Here is a 16,097-nt window from a genome sequence, read left to right as displayed (position 1 = left end):
ACAAACTATTGTATTTGCTGTTGAATGTAAAACATTAATTCCCCAATAAAGAAATAAAATTTTTTTTAAAAGTCTGTTTTCTTCCAGGGTTCTTGCCTAAGAATTCAGAAGGTAGAGGGAAAACTGTTTTTGTTCCCCCTAAGAAGAGGTTCTGAACAGGCCTCTCCAGGTTGTGCCCCTTAAGGTCCTGTAAATTTCCCACCTCCCCTATGAGGTCCGAGGGCCCGATCCCATTCTCTGACTCGAGATGACAAAAAAAAAAAACTTTAACTCGGCTGTCATCACGACCCCCATGTCCAGGTGGGCTCCCTATATGTAAGAAAGTGAATGACGATCTGTTATAAAAGTAAACGTTGATCTTGTTGACTTGTCTTTTTTTAAGTCTTAGCTGGGGCTGGGCTGTTCTCTCAAGGGTTTCCGATCTGAGGCCCCGGGTTAGACCCCCCTCCCCCCTACATTGCATAGGCCCAGTGCTGCTCTGGCCTGTAAACAGTCAAATGAAAACATGCTTTTAATAAAACACACATGGACATTTTGAAACCTGAACAGAGGAAAATTTTCCCTCCCTGACACAGGTTTATGTGCCTTTCCCCACACACACACTCCCCCAATGGTGGGAAGAGAAATCTTTTGCTTCTAATATTGCTGATGTGTCTTCCCAGTGATAATAAGGATCTGCAGCTTCAAGACGAGAGGAGTGTAAAATAAACAGAGGCAGTGGGAGTTTGCCTCTGGATATCAGCAGGGCCAAGATGACTGTAACAAGTGAATCGTTAGCTATATATATATTGTATAGGTGCAGTCTTTTAACTGAGGTTTATAGTACATAGTCTTTTAATGGTTTATAGTACATAGTTGGTGTTATAAAAAAAATTCCATAATATTGCTCTCCAGTTTTTTAGCTCAAAAAGTAACCAAAGAACGAGACCTCAGGCCGCACGGAGGGGAGGGAGTTAGGCTCATTTCACTTAATGGGTTGCAGGTTGATTCCGACCAGACCTGAACCCCCTTGTACCACAGTACCCAGCTTTATCTCTTTCAAGCTGGGCGGGGCACAAGCTGACTGGTTCCAAAGAGAGTCCATCAAGGTGCTGACAATAAAGGTGAGAGCAGGTTGGCTGTGACCAGAGCCCGCCACTCGGGACACTGGAGTGCAGAAGTGGGGGTCCACCAGCCCAGGTTTCTCTCATTCTCTTGCCTAGGGATTTTTCGTTTCATTGGTTCATATATAACATTTCTCAGTTTTCTATCATTTGTTTGTTTGTTTTAATTAGGAGTATAGTTCCTCACCGATCCCATCACCAGAGGACTGTGTCCTCATCCCCGATCCCTTAGATAACCAGTCTAGTTCTCCTACCGTCTTAGATATGGGTTGACTTTTTTTTTTTTCCTCTCACATTCATGTGTTCAGGTTTCTATATTACACATATGAGTGAAACCATTCTGTGATTGTCCTTTACCTCTTTAACTGACTTCACTAAGCAGAATCTTCTCCAACTCCATCCATTTCATATCCCTAGTGACACTAGCACCATCTTTTTAATTATCGAGTAATATTCCATTGAGTATATGTCCCGTAACTTATTTTATCCAGTCATCTGTTGAAGGCCGTTTCGGTTGCTTCCAAATTTTTGCTATTGCGAAGAATGCCCGCTATGAACATAGAGGTGACTATAATATCCCTTCGAATCAGTGATAGTAATCTTTCGGGTAAATGCCTAGGAGTGGAATTGCTGGATCGTGAGGTATTTCCATTTGTATTAGTTTAAGGATTCTCCTTACTGTTCTCCATAGTTGGCTAAACCACTTTGCAGCCATTTAAAACAAAACAAAGCAAGCAAACAAAAACATTTTTTTTGAAGCAAGTAATGTTTTTTTTTTTTTTTTAACTTTTTATTTATTACCTGGAGACAGTGAATTCAAGAGGGATAGAAGAAGAGGCCAGGTGGTGGCACACCTGGTTGAATGCACATTTTACAGTGCAAAGGGACTCAGGTTCAAGCCCTGGTCCCCACCTGCAGGGGAAAAGCTTCGTTAGTGATGAAGCAGGGCTGCAGGTATCTCTCTGTCTCTCTCCCTCTCTATCTTTCCCTTCTCTCTTGATTTCTGGCTGTCTCTATCCAATAAATAAATAAAGATAATATAGAAAAATGGGGGGGGGAATAAAATCAATAAAAATAAGAGGGAAGGAGGAGATAGAGAGGTAGAGAGATAGACACCTGCAGTATTGCTTAACTGCTTGCCAAGCCTTCCCTCCCCCGCATCTGGGGACCTGGGGTTTGAACCTGGGTCCTTGCTCATCCAGGTGTGCCTACACTCAACCCCAGTAATGAACTAAATTAAATTTGTATTCCAATAGACTGTTAAGTCTTGGACTTCAAGTACCATAGGACCTCCAGGTCTTCACCTGTTCCCAACTAGTACTGGGTAAAAGTGCAGCCCATCTGCACTTCCTGTGTGTTGAGAGGTATGGATGAAACTACTCTCTGCTTCTGGGACTGAAGTGAAAAATCCACAGGCAAAAGAACAAAGGAGAAAGAACTGCTGGGAGCGGTGGACTCTCACTTTCATGGTCCAGCTTCCCAAGTGGAAAACTTAATGAACTCTGTAGCCTTTCTGCTCTCACCCTTTGATACTGTCAGCAATTTGGTAGACTCTGCTTGTAGTCAGTCAGCTCTGTTTGTAACCATGCTCAGTTTGAAAAAGATAAAAGACTGGGTGCTGAGGTGGAAAGGTGTTAGTTCTGGCATGGCAGGAATCAACCTGAAACCCATTAGAGGGCAGGGCAGGGGAGGAAACCGCTTCAAGTAGTGAATTCCCACTTCCACATTCCAGTGCCCAGTGTGAAGCCTTACCAGATTCTCTCTATAGCTAATCCATACACCTTGGCAGATTCTGTCCATGCACCTTGGTGGACTCTGTAATCAATCAGCTTGCTCTGTACCCATCTTGAAAAGGATAAAAGACTGGTGGCGAGGGTGTGAGGCAGAAGGCTGCAATCAACCCATCAGGCCTGGTAGGAATCAACCTGAAACCCGTTAACAAGAAATAAACTCCCTGCCCCCCCCCATGTGGCCTTGGTCTTATTTATTTGTTTATTTATTTTCTACAGTAAAGAGAGAAAGTGAGAACATACCTCTCTGGCGTGACTGGATTTCTTTTTAATTTTTTCTAATTTATTTTTTACTTTTTAATTATTTTTAAATTGTTATTAGTGATTTAATATTGATTTCAAGATTATAAGGGATATAGTTGTAATAGGAGTATAATTCCATACAGTTCCCACCACCAGAATTCCATGTCCCATCCCCTCCATTGAAGCTTCCCTATTCTTTTTTTAATTTTTATTTATAAAAATTAAATGTTGGAAATATTAACTAATAAATATTAAATATTGGAAAATTAAATATTGGAAATATTGGCAAGGCCATAGGATAAGAGGGGTACAACTCCACACAGTTCCCACCACCAGAACTCTGTATCCCATCTCCTCCATTGAAAGTTTTTCTATTCTTTGTCCCTCTGGAAGTATAGACCCAGGATCATTATGAGGTGCAGAAGGTGGAAGGTCTGGTTTCTGTAACTGCTTCCCCGATATACATGGGCATTGGCAGGTCGATCCATAATCTTAGCTTGTCTCTCTCTTTCCCTAGTGAGGCAGGGCTCTGGGGAAGCTGAGCTCCAGGACACATTAGTGGGGTTGTCTGCCCAGGGAAGTCCAGTTGTTATCATGGTAACATTTGGAACCTAGTGGCTGAAAACTGTTAAGATATAAAGCAGAAGAAATTGTTGACTAATTATGAACCTAAAGGCAAGAATATTGCAGATGAAGATTTGCGGTCTCCATTTTGGAAAAAGCTAGTAGGTCTATTTTAGGTATATTCCAAGGTGCCCATGACTTTACTAATTTTTATGCACACTGGCCTTTCTTAGAATAAACTTTAGTCCGGCGGGGGAGACAGCATAACAGTTATGCAAACAGATTCTCATGCCTGAGGTTCAAAGTCCCAGGTTTAATCCCCTGCACCACCATAAGCCAAAGCTGAGCAGTGCTCTGGTATTTCTCTCTCTCTCTCTCTGCATTTCTCTCAAAAATAAAAATAAAATAAAATAAAATAAAATAAAGAATAATCTTTAGTCTTACTATTTTTCCTTGTTTGAGTTAGCCTGAGTGGAGATTTCAGTACCAAGGACCCAGGACCGGTGCACATGATCTTGCACACTTGCAGAGGCTGGGGGGGGGGGAGCATTATGAGTGGTGAAGAAATGCTCTCTCTCTCTCTCTCTCTCTTACATTTCCCTCTGTTTCTTATCAAATAAAATAAATTTTAAAAAATTTAAATAAACAAAAAATGGATACTAGGGGTTGGGTGTTGGTGCACCTGATTGAGTGCACGTGTTACAATGCACAAGGACCTGGGTTCAAGCCCCCAGTCCCCACCTGCAGAGGGAAGCCTTCATTGTCAGGAGGCGAGCTAGCCCCACCAAATGACAAGGTCACATTGTGGTTAGGGGAGATGCAAAGCAGCCCCTCTAAAGTAAAGCTACGATGGACCCACTTTAATTGGAGACAAATTGCTTTCAGTTTCAGCCTTCTAATTATGCTTACTATTTTTCTTGTATATTCTGATGTGTAGCAAGACAGGTGACTGTTGGCTCCTTCAGAGTTGACAGGGTGATTGCCTCAACTCAACTAAGGCTGAACTAGCCTCCTTTGTCTGTGGCCCCTCCTCCTCCTCCACAAATTCTGACAGGTCTCCTTGAGAGATTCCTGATAAGATTTGTGCTGATTGTTTTTCTACTTTTTTTTAAATTTATTCTTTATTTAAGAAAGGATAAATTAACAAAACCATAGGGTAGGAGGGGTACAACTCCACACAATTCCCACCACCCAATCTCCATATCCCATCTCCCCCCCCCCCCCATAGCTTTCCCATTCTCTATCCCTCTGGGAGCATGGACCCAGGGTCATTGTGGGTTGCAGAAGGTGGAAAGTCTGGCTTCTGTAATTGCTTCCCCGCTGAACATGAACGTTGACTGGTCGGTCCATACTCCCAGTCTGCCTCTCTCTTTCCCTAGTAGGGTGGGGCTCTGGGGAAGGGGAGCTCCAGGACACATTGGTGGGGTCTTCAGTCCAGGGAAGCCTGGCCAGCATCCTGATGGCATCTGGAACCGGTGGTTGAAAAGAGAGTTAACATACAAAGCCAAACAAATTGTTGAGCAATCATGGACTCAAAGGTTGGAATAGTGGAGAGGAAGTGTTGGGGGGGGGGGGGGTACTCACTGCAAACTCTAGTGTACTTCTGCTTTCAGGTATATATATTTTGCACTTGTTTATGGATACGTGTGAACATATGCTCTCTCTCACAGAACCTGGTCTATATCTAGGTTTTGGGACTTTGTTAGAAATCGAACCACCTGGGATGGAATTAGAGAATGCTATGAAAGGAAAGGTCTCACCCGAGTAATGAAGGTGAAGGGTTGTCATTCCACACGTGAAGTCTCTGGACACAGTCTGAGCTGAAGCATGTTGAGGTGGCAATCATTGCGTTGATTAGGTTGTGATCGGCTGATGCAATATTATTTGATATGGATTGGGAGAAGCATGCGGGAAAGTGGGCCCTATCCTAAGGTTCCAGGACTGGAGGAAATATAGGCTCTATAGTGGAAATATGAGGTTCCTGCTGTCTTAGGGTTCAAAAAGACAATGGATAGTTAATGTTATCATCATATTATTTGGTAATTGGGTTAACTTTGAAAAGTCCTTTTGTTAGGGTTTGCTGTATAGTACCCAGTATCTTGTAAACAGCTGTGCCACTGGTTGCCTCTCTACTCTTTTTTTTTTTATATAAATAGTTGCTGAGTCTTAACTGGATACAACTACTTTTTTAAATTTTATTTATTTTCCCTTTTGTTGCCCTTGTTGTCTTTTTATTGTTGTTGTAGTTATTATTGTTGTTGATGTCATCGTTATTAGATAGGACAGAGAGAAATGGAGAGAGGAAGGGAAGACAGAGAGGGGGAGAGAAAGACACCTGCAGACCTGCTTCACCGCCTGTGAAGGGACTCCCCTGCAGGTGGGGAGCCGGGGGCTCTAACTGGAATCCTTAATGCAGGTCCTTGCACTTTGCAGCCACGTGCGCTTAACCTGCTGCGCTACTGCCCAACTCCCTGTTTTTCTACTCTTTTTTTTTTTAAAGATTTTATTTATTTATTCATGAGAAATGATAGGAGAGAGAGAAAGAACCAGATATCACTCTGGTACATGTGCTGCCAGGGATTGAACTCAGGACCTCATGCTTGAGAGTCCAAAGCCTTGCCCACTGCGCCACCTCCCGGACCACTGTTTTTCTACTCTTAAGGGGAATACTTCACTCAAGAAAGCATATGACAAGTTGTTTTGGTACAGCTTATTTTTGTATGATCTAAACTTCTTATCTTGCTGTAAAATCATATATAAAAGCTGCTTCTTGGGAGCTTAAACTTTAACTTGCTTGCTTCAAAAAGTGAACATTATTGTAACCTTTAATCTGGATAGGAATGTCTCCCACCTTTAAGCATGAATAAATATTATTTTAACATATCATTTTATTAATAGAATATTTTCTTAGAATAGGAATAAACATTCTGTTGTAAGAGGAAAAAGTACAGCGATTACCAAAACTGAAACAATGGCCTTGAAATGTATCATGATATGTACCAAACCATGGTAAAATGTCAGTTAACTGGAATGTATTATGCACAACTTTATGTAACTCACTATTGTACAAAAAATAAATAAATGCCCTGCAATAAATTTGCAGGCAGAGCGCAAAGCACAAGGACCGGCATAAGGATCCCGGTTCGAACCCTGGCTCCCCACCTGCAGGGGAGTCGCTTCACAGGCGGTGAAGCAGGTCTGCAGGTGTCTATCTTTCTCTCCTCCTCTCTGTCTTCCCCTCCTCTCTCCATTTCTCTCTGTCCTATCCAACAACGACAACAACAATAATAACTACAACAATAAAACAAGGGCAACAAAAGGGAATAAATAAATAAAAATAAATATTTAAAAAAAAAGAAAAATAAAAAAATTTTTTTTTTTTTTTTAAATTTGCAGGCAGAGAGAATTCTGCCTTGCACTTGCACACACAAGATCTTGGTGGTTTTTCTCTCTCAATCGCTGGCACTGCCTTCCCTTGGGAAAGCCCTGAACCTGCCAAGGCTGGACCCCGGACAGCACTTCATGAGGGCTGCAGGTGTCTCTCTGTCTCTCTCCCTATCTTCCCCTTCCCTCTTGATTTCTGACGGTCTATACAATCAAATAAATATATATTTTTTAATTTTTTAAAAAGATAATAATGACAACTAATTTTGTAAGGATTAAATAAGTCAATGTGCATAAAGGGTCTAAACATTGACACATAGTAAAGCTAGTGAAATTTTCTTAAAAATTTTGTTTTTAAGAACCTGGTGGTGATGCACCTGGTAGAGAGCACATCTTACAATGCTCAAGGACCCAAATTCCCAACTACAGTGGGAAAGGTTCGTGAACAGTGAGGCAGTGCTACAGTTATAGCTCTATCTTCCCTTCCCTCTAAATTTCTCTGTGTATCTATCTAAAATAAATAAATGAAATATTTAAAATGTTTTTTAAAGTTTTGTTTCTGTTACTGCTGAGCTTACACCTGTAAAAGTCCATCACTCCAAGTATACTCCCCCCTACTTCTACCCCACCCCCCCACACTCCCCACACCCCCGCCACATAAAGGCTGGGTTGGGGGGGTTGGGGAGAAGAACCACCACAGCACCTCTCACCTATTCTGGAGCTCTCCCTTTGCATAGTGCTTCCCTCTGGCTCCCCAGGAATTGAGCCCGTGTCCCACTGCGTGGTAAAGTGTGCATTGTCTCTCTCTCTCTCTTTTTTTCCGAGTTGCTCAAAGGGCTTAATCCTGAAAGCCTGGTGCCAGAAGTGGTCGGGGGGGGGGGGGGGGGCAGCAGGCCCGGCTGCAGGCCCCTGGGAGGGCAGGGCCAGGAGGCGGTGGCGTCCAGGCGTGCAGGTGTCACAGGCCCAGCGACTTGTGTACCAGCCGCTGTGCCATCCTGCAGAACTGTTCCCGTTCGTCCCGCCACAGCTTGGAGGCGTCCACATTGGCTCCTCTCTCTTCGTTGGGTTCTGCCAGCATACTGACCACGGACAGCAGGATCTTCCCCAGGCTCTGCATCAGGCCCCAGAGCTCAACGCTGCTTTCGTACCCCACAGGGTTGTCGCCGGACGCATGCAGGATGGAGATGCAAACGCAGCGGTTGGAGTAGATGTTGGGGTAGATGTTGGGGTGTAACATCTCACTGGTGAAGGTCTTAGGGGGACTCAATGGGTAGTCCAGAGGGAAGCTCAAGATGGCGGGGAAAACAAACTCGAAGCAATTATCCTCTGGGCCCATGATCAGAGCCTCCCACTCGAAGTTCTCCTCGTTCATGGGGCCTACCACGATTCCCTCCGGGGGGTTCAGGGTGATCTGCTCATCAGCAGCAGCTTGAGCACCGTCCCTGCCATCCCAGAACCGCCTCTGCTCCCGGGTAGCTGCGGGCGAACAAACACTCCCTATAGTGTGCGTTCTGCCAGCTGAACTATTTTCAGGTCCCCAAGGACTTCATTTATTCTATTTTGCTATATATATATATATATATATATTCTGTTTGTTGGTTTTACCAGAGTACTGCTCAGCTCTAGCTTGTGTCGGTAAGTAGGAACTGAACCTAGAAACTCTCTGGTATTTTATTTTTATTTACTAAGCATTAGTAGTATTTTCATCAATGTTTGTCCTGTTTTGTTCTTGTTTTGGTTTGGTTTTTTGTTTATTTGTCTTACCAGTGCCTACCTGATACCAGTGCACTAAGTGCCTCAGACATAAATGTCTGTTACATAAACCAATGTGCAAACTTCTGTGCTATCTTCCCAGCCCCTGGAAAAAGCCTTTTTTTTTTTTCCTCAATTTTCCCTATCTCCAAGGTAATCTCTGGGGCTCAATGCCTACATGGTTTTAACATTCCTGGTGAACACTTTTCTTCTCTTTTTAAGTGTAATTAAAATACTAAAGACTTCAGGCATGGCTTGGTACAGGTTTAAGGCAAATTGTAGCTTTTTTACATCAAGGTTTAGCAGTACAGAACAGTATTATTTAGCTATAGTAAAATAGGCAATGGGACATAGATAGAACTAGACTGGGCCCATGAATCCACAAGTTAGTTGCCAGAGTTTAGCTACAGGTGTTCAGTCTCCTCAAGGAGATAGCATGACAGTTCCTGGGGAATGGTACAGGCGCTGAGAGCACACAAGGAAAAGAGAGAATTAGTTCCGGAAGGCTAATGCTTACATCAGCCTGATGTCAGCTGTTTTCTAATTATGTTCATCAGCTGTATGCTAATTATGTTCCTCAGCCTCAGCCTATGCTTATTACATCCAAAATACTATTATAAGCACATATGCTGTGTCACAAAATTCTCTATGTCTTAGTATAAACATGGACAAGATGCTCAGAGTCTGTATAAGAGAATAAGCAAGGGTGGAAGGTAGATAGCATAATGGTTATGCAAAACACACTCTCATGCCTGAGGCTCCAAAGTCCCAGGTTCAAGCTCCCGAACCACCATAAGCCAAAACTGCTCTGGTTAGGAAAAAAAAAACCAATCTAAACAAGTCATAAAGTAAATGTGAAAAGAGAATAAGCAAATCTTCTGTTCTTCTAAGGTTCCCTTTGCAAGCCCTGACTTTGGTCCCAAAAGCACGGTCACAATAACTGGGTGTCAAATGAAGGCTTATCTGTGTCTAACCCAGAGATGGTTCACCACTTATTGAAAGCTCAGATCAGAGACTAACAGAGGTAGCCCTGAGTTCAGGTGGTTCCTGGGTGATGACCATGGAATATCCAGGGTGTTGGAGTGCTGCAAATTCAGGCTTCAGCTTGTGTTCTTGTGAGGAGTTTGTAGAGGAAATGTTTAACTGCTCGGCATGGGTCCAAATAAGACCTGAGAATGACAAACTAAAAACAAGCACACCCTAGACCTTAAGTTAGTAATCTTAGAGACTTCAATCACAATGTGGCTAGACAAATCAGGAAGAGCTTTTAAAAGAAAACATTTAGAGTTAAATCCAGGTAACACATTTATGGGGCTTTTCTTTGGTCGTCTCACGGATAATACTGTACCTGCTAGAGAAAGAACAGAAGCTCTGTGCAGAAAAGTGGTATTTAGCAGCTGTCTGATTAGAATTATACAGTACAAAAAATTAATATAAGGCTCTCTGTATTCTCCTGATTCTGTTTGAGAATTATTCTTTTAAGGATCAATTACAGCATTCCACAATTACTCATCTAGTGGGATAGTAGGGTATGCCAGTTACATGCTTAAAAGAAATAAGCCATAATCTAGAAATATATTCAGGGCTGTTGTCAGTCTAGTATTATAAGGAATTGTTTTAGCAGCAAAGGCAGAGAGGGTGTTCATGAACATGGGTTGCCTTCTGTGTGACAGATGGCATGTATAAAGCCTGTAACAATCTCTGTAACACAGAGATAGGAACAAATTTCAATTTACCAAACTGAGGGATGTATAAAACACCCATTTGCCACAATTCATTGCCAGAAAGCCTTCTGAGATAAATACCCATAGAGCGAGAATAGTCACAAGTGACAGCTTGCCAGTCTAGGCATGAAAGAATAATGGCTCATGCTTGTACCAGTGAAATATCAAATTATTTCATTAGAGCTTAGCACCTTGGTGAAAAGAAGAATGGGAATTAGTAGACAAATTCAAAGAAGCACACACTGCTAGTCTATATGCACCATCAGCCCTAGGAAGATCACTGATAGTCTTCATACATAGGACATCAGGATTAATTGTCCAGCTCTGGTTCCATGGGGCAAATGCTAAAATTTTAATTTGACCTATATTGTCAGTATCAATAATTCTAACTTTCACTTGAACACTTAGAGAGGTTAAACTAGAGTACTGTAGCAAACATTGGTGAAACATTTGGGAGAGGACCCCAAACACTGGTAGGTACAACTTGTACTTTATTCTTTTCAGTTAAAATGCACATGAATGTATTACAGCATTTCACAATCAACAACAGCTTCTAGGATAAATTTGAATGAATGCATAAATATATAGCTCACTATTCTAGTAAATGATGTCCTCATAGAGAAAATTGGAGGTCTAGAACATAGAGACACAGTGAGGTAGCCTGTCCATGCCTATAGTGAGTGGCTGTCCTTCAGAGCTGTCCAATAACCCTCACTTCTTTGTGGGCCAGAGGGCCAATGCCCCACATTTTGCTTCTTGGCAGAAGCTGTCTCCTTCATAAGTTCTGGATGGACAGTGGATTGCCCAGTGAAAACCTCTTTTACAAAGTGGGCATTTGGTAAATGGAGGTTTTGAATATCTGTCAGCTCCAGATACCTTATTAAATAATTTAAGATTCACCTTGTAATTTTCCTTTTTGCAAGTGACCTTCATTAGTACATTTAAAACAAACCTTGTTTTGCATGGGCTGTATTGAGCCTGCCACATATATGACCTGATTTAACACAATCATAACATGTGCTTTATGGGTTTGAGTCCCTGCCTTAGTACATGCTTTTATCATCTGCGCAATATTTAAATCTTGACCTTTAAGCACCTACAAGGGTTGGGAGGTTGAACCTAGGCCCCCTTGCATGGTAACTTGTGTACTCTACTGGGTGAGTCACCAGCCAGCCCCCCAAAGTCTATTTCAATTCCAATATGCCTGGGGGAGTAAAAGTAATTTTAGTTGTTGGTTTATTTTTCCTCTCTGTCCACAGACCCAGTGTGCTTGTATCTGTTAATTTCAATTAATTAGAAAATACATTGAAATGAAAAATCCATAGGCCGCTGGTGGACCCCCACTTCTGCACTCCAGTATCCCAAGTGGTAGGCTCTGATTATAGCCAACCTGCTTTCACCTTTATTGTCAGCACCTTGATGGACTCTGTTTGTAACCAGTCAGTTTGTGCTACACCCAGTTTGAAACTAATAAAAGCTGAGTACTGCAGTACAAGGGTGTGCAGTTCTGGTAGGAATTGGCTTGTAACCCGTTAACATAAAATAAGCATAACCCCCTGCCCTCCATGTGTCCTCAATTATTGGTTGAAATATAGAAAAAAAATAGGCAATTATTTATATAAAAATATTGGCTTGGTCACAGCAAAACAGCTTCAGATCTATAATCTCTGCCTATTTTCTCTGAAGTAATTGCAAGTTTCTTTGCAACACTCTTCCATAAATCCTCCTTCTCTTCCTAGTTCCAAATCCACTTTTCCTTCCTCATCTACCTCACAGTCACAAACCATTTCTGGCATGCCTGAAACCCAAACCTCCAGGTCTCATTCTTTGTTTACTTTTGAGCTACATTATAGATATTATTATTATTATTATTATTATTATTATTATTACATTTTGGAGGTCCCAGGAAGATCTGACTGCTGCAGCTCCATCTGAGCCAGACCAGGTCTTCAGAACCAGAGAGGCAGGCCCCTCGCAGGAACAGAGAGGTGTGTGCCTTGATGTGAATTCTGAGGTCTCCTTCCACAAAAGTTCCGTTTCTGGACGGAACTTCTCTGAGCCCTGTATTCTGAGTGAGAGAGCAGGTGACTTACTTTGTAAGTAATAAGATCTATACTCTGAGAAAATAAGGCCCTAGGGGAAGTTAGTAGCTAGTCTTTTAAGTCGGGACTGATCACCGGACAGCCAGGTTTATTGTCTGCTGGCCAGAGAAATTCAGCCAGAAAAGAGGCTATGGTATACAGCCTAAGAAAGCTAGCTCAGAATTTTTTTAAGGGAAATGTTTTAACAGTGTGTGTGTGTGTGTGTGAGATTTCTCTTTTCCTCACTGACCATGTGCACTCCCAACACATGAGGGGCACCATAGATAGATATATGGCTGCTCTATAACACACATAGCATAGAAATATGACTGAGTGTACAAAAGTTTATGAACAAAGAGTGTACAAAAATTTCCAGCACTGTTTTTATGTGGTAATGTTATGCCCAGATTTTCAAATCCCATTCCCGCAGAGAGGAGGCCAGAATCACATGTAAAAGCAAAGAGCCTTTATTGAAGCAAGCTTAAGCCTGGGCTACATGCACTTCCCAATAGTGGCATGTCAGCCCTGAAGAGACGCAGACAGATTTCTTTTATCCACATAAGGAGGGGGAACTTGAGGGGGGACTTAGGGGGTCACTTAAAGTTCAGACCTGTTTGTCAGGGAATCTTTGACCACAGTCCCTAGAAGTTTTTGTCAGTTAAGCAAATTTTGGGTTTCAGGGTTATCATGACCTCTGTCTACAGAACAATTGCTGATAGGTAGAAACGTTGAGACTAGTTTTTCAAGGGTAAAGTGCAGCTGTACTGCAGCAGTTGGATTATGAGGTTTTTCTTGGCTGCCTTAGAAAATATGGAGTAACAGTGGCCCTCACAGTAATATTAAGGTAAAAATTAATTTGTTACTGTTGATGAGTATTTAAAATAGATGTCTAAATATTTAAATTGATCAAATTCTTAAGTGATTAATGTGACAATTCTTCACTGCCAAATTGAAATACAAATTATATGGATGTATTTAGATAAGAGAGGTTCCAGGACATACTGGAGGCCCCCCAGAATATCCTGTGAATTTTCTTTGTGGAAAATTAATCCACAGCTAATCTGGCTTTTGTTTGGCTCTGTAAATCTTATGAGAAGCATTTTCACAAACACATTAACTCTCTAAGTAACTTGAGTTTATTAAAAGTTTTAAATTGGGGCCGGGTGGTAGCGCAGGAGGTTAAGCACAATGGCACGAAGTGCTAGGACTGGTGGAAGGATCCTGGTTGAAGGGGAGTCGCTTCACTGGCAGTGAAGCAGGTCTGCAGGTGTCTATCTTTCTCTCTTCCCTCTCTGTCTTTCCCTCCTCTCTCGATTTCTCTCTGTCCTATCAAACAACAATGACAGCAATAACAATTCTTCTTCTTCTAGCGTTTGCCCTTCTTCCGTAGCCAGTCAACAGCGTCAGGTTGAGCCTGATTTAAAGTTTCGAGACCTCCTTTGAATCTGGAGAGGTGGCAGTCGTTGACTATGTGGGTCATAGTCTGTCTGTAGCCGCAGGGGCAGTTCGGGTCGTCTCTGGCTCCCCAGCGAACAATAACAACGACGATTTAAAAAAAAAGGGAGTCGGGCAGTAGCGCAGCTGGTTAAGCGCAGGCGGCACAAAGCGCAAGGACTGGCATACGGAACTCGGTTCAAGTCCCCGGCTCCCCACCTGCAGGGGAGTCGCTTCACAGGCAGTGAAGCAGATCTACAGGTGTTTTTCTGTCCCTCTCTGTCTTCCCCTTCTGTCTCCATTACTCTCTGTCCTATCCAACAACAATGACATCAATAACAACGACAACAATAAAAAAAGGGCAACAAAAGGGAATAAACAAATAAATAAATAAATAAATAACAAGGGCAACAAAAAAAGGGATAAAATAGACTCCAGGAGCAGTGGATTCGTAGTGCAGGCACTGAGCCCCAGCAATAACCCTGGAGGCAAAAAAAAAAAGTTTTAAAGTAAAAGTTAATTAAAAACCAATATATTTTAACTCAATATTGTTTGAAGTCTCTGGCATAAGGGGGTTGCTACACAAGGTTAAATAAGCTATTCCTTAAAATTTGTTATTCTTTAATTAGAAGACTTCCATCTAGCATGTGTCTACTAAAACATAGGTAAAATTTAAAGCAATAAAGAATACTAAGCAAAGCCTTTTAAATTTAAACACAGAGCTCCCACTTAGGTTGTGTCTCAATCTTACTAAACTAATGAGTGAGGTTAAAGGCAGAGAAAGTATTACTAATATGTAAAGTTTTCAAATACCTTTTAAATTAAAGAGGTGGTGACAGACTTGGGTGGGGAAGAGATAACACAGTGGTTATGCTAATGAATTTCATGCCTGAGTCTCTGAGTTTCCAGGTTTAATCCTTCACCTTAGAACAGAACTGAGTTCTCTCTTTGCATATCTTTCTGCATCTCATCCTAAGCTGTTTCAAAAATCAGTTTGGCTCAGGACCTTGATGTCGACCAGGTCCCTTGAGATAGGGCACAGATGATGTACACAGGTATCCATAAATTAGGGCAAAATATATACCTGAAAGCAAAAGTGCACAATAGTGTGCAGTGAGTCGATAAATGAAGCAAGCAAGTAGAAAGACCTAAAAAGACACCATAAAGTTCCTAATGAAATAGTTTCTACTTAGACCTAGATACCCTCCTCACCTACTTCCTGTTACAGTTCCCTCAGTCACTCCAAAGCTAACCTTATCAAAGTAAGGACTGCAAGAGCTGAATAAGGGCAAGAGATTGGCATACTTTAATGATGACTCTTTAGTCACTATCAGGCCACTCCACCAGCTAGGGCCCTAATCAGGGGATCTTGAGATTCCCAAAACAGACTTGATGGGCGTAGAACTCGAATAAATCCCTCTCTCCATTGTTATTGGTCATTCCTATCAGGAACAACACAATAGACCCCTTTGTGGACCCCCCATAGGACCTTGCCCTCAACTTGAATCATCAACGACAGAGAATGTTCCATGCTCTGAAGGGAGGCTGGACAACATACTCTATGCTACACCTGAGGAAGATAGGTCCTGATATTGGGACAGCTTGGAACATTCCTACTCATGACCACAGAATGTGGGCTCAGATCTACAGGGATGCAGAGGTCACATAGGCTCCTAAGCTGAATATGGGCCCCAGATCACATCAAATAGTGAGAGTTTGACTTCTTCTCTTCCAATCCGTATTCCTCTAATTCTCACTCTCACTATTTGTAGATGATTTGATAGTACATATAGGAAAACCTAAAGAATCTAGTGGGAAGCTCTTGGAAATTATCAGTAAGTATAGTAAGGTGTCAGGCTACAAAGTTAACATGCAAAAGTCAATGCCATTCCCTTATGTAAATACAAAGTTCAAAGAAGAAATTCAGAAATCAATCTCTTTTACTATAGCAACAAAACAATAAAATATCTAGGAATAAACTTAATATTGATGTGAAGGTACTATATTGACACACCTACTGGT

The 16,097-nt window shown here is 41.9% G+C and overlaps 1 pseudogene; it reads right to left on the bottom strand.

The window, feature by feature from the left end:
• Positions 1-8,029: 8,029 nt before the first annotated feature.
• LOC103121072 (ubiquitin-conjugating enzyme E2 G2-like) lies at positions 8,030-8,533 on the bottom strand (annotated as a pseudogene).
• Between the last annotated feature and the right edge of the window lie 7,564 nt (positions 8,534-16,097).

The sequence above is a fragment of the Erinaceus europaeus genome, chromosome 11 (assembly GCF_950295315.1).
Source record: "Erinaceus europaeus chromosome 11, mEriEur2.1, whole genome shotgun sequence".
NCBI classification, from domain to species: Eukaryota; Metazoa; Chordata; class Mammalia; order Eulipotyphla; family Erinaceidae; genus Erinaceus; species Erinaceus europaeus.
This window is presented reverse-complemented; position numbering and strand designations above follow the sequence as displayed.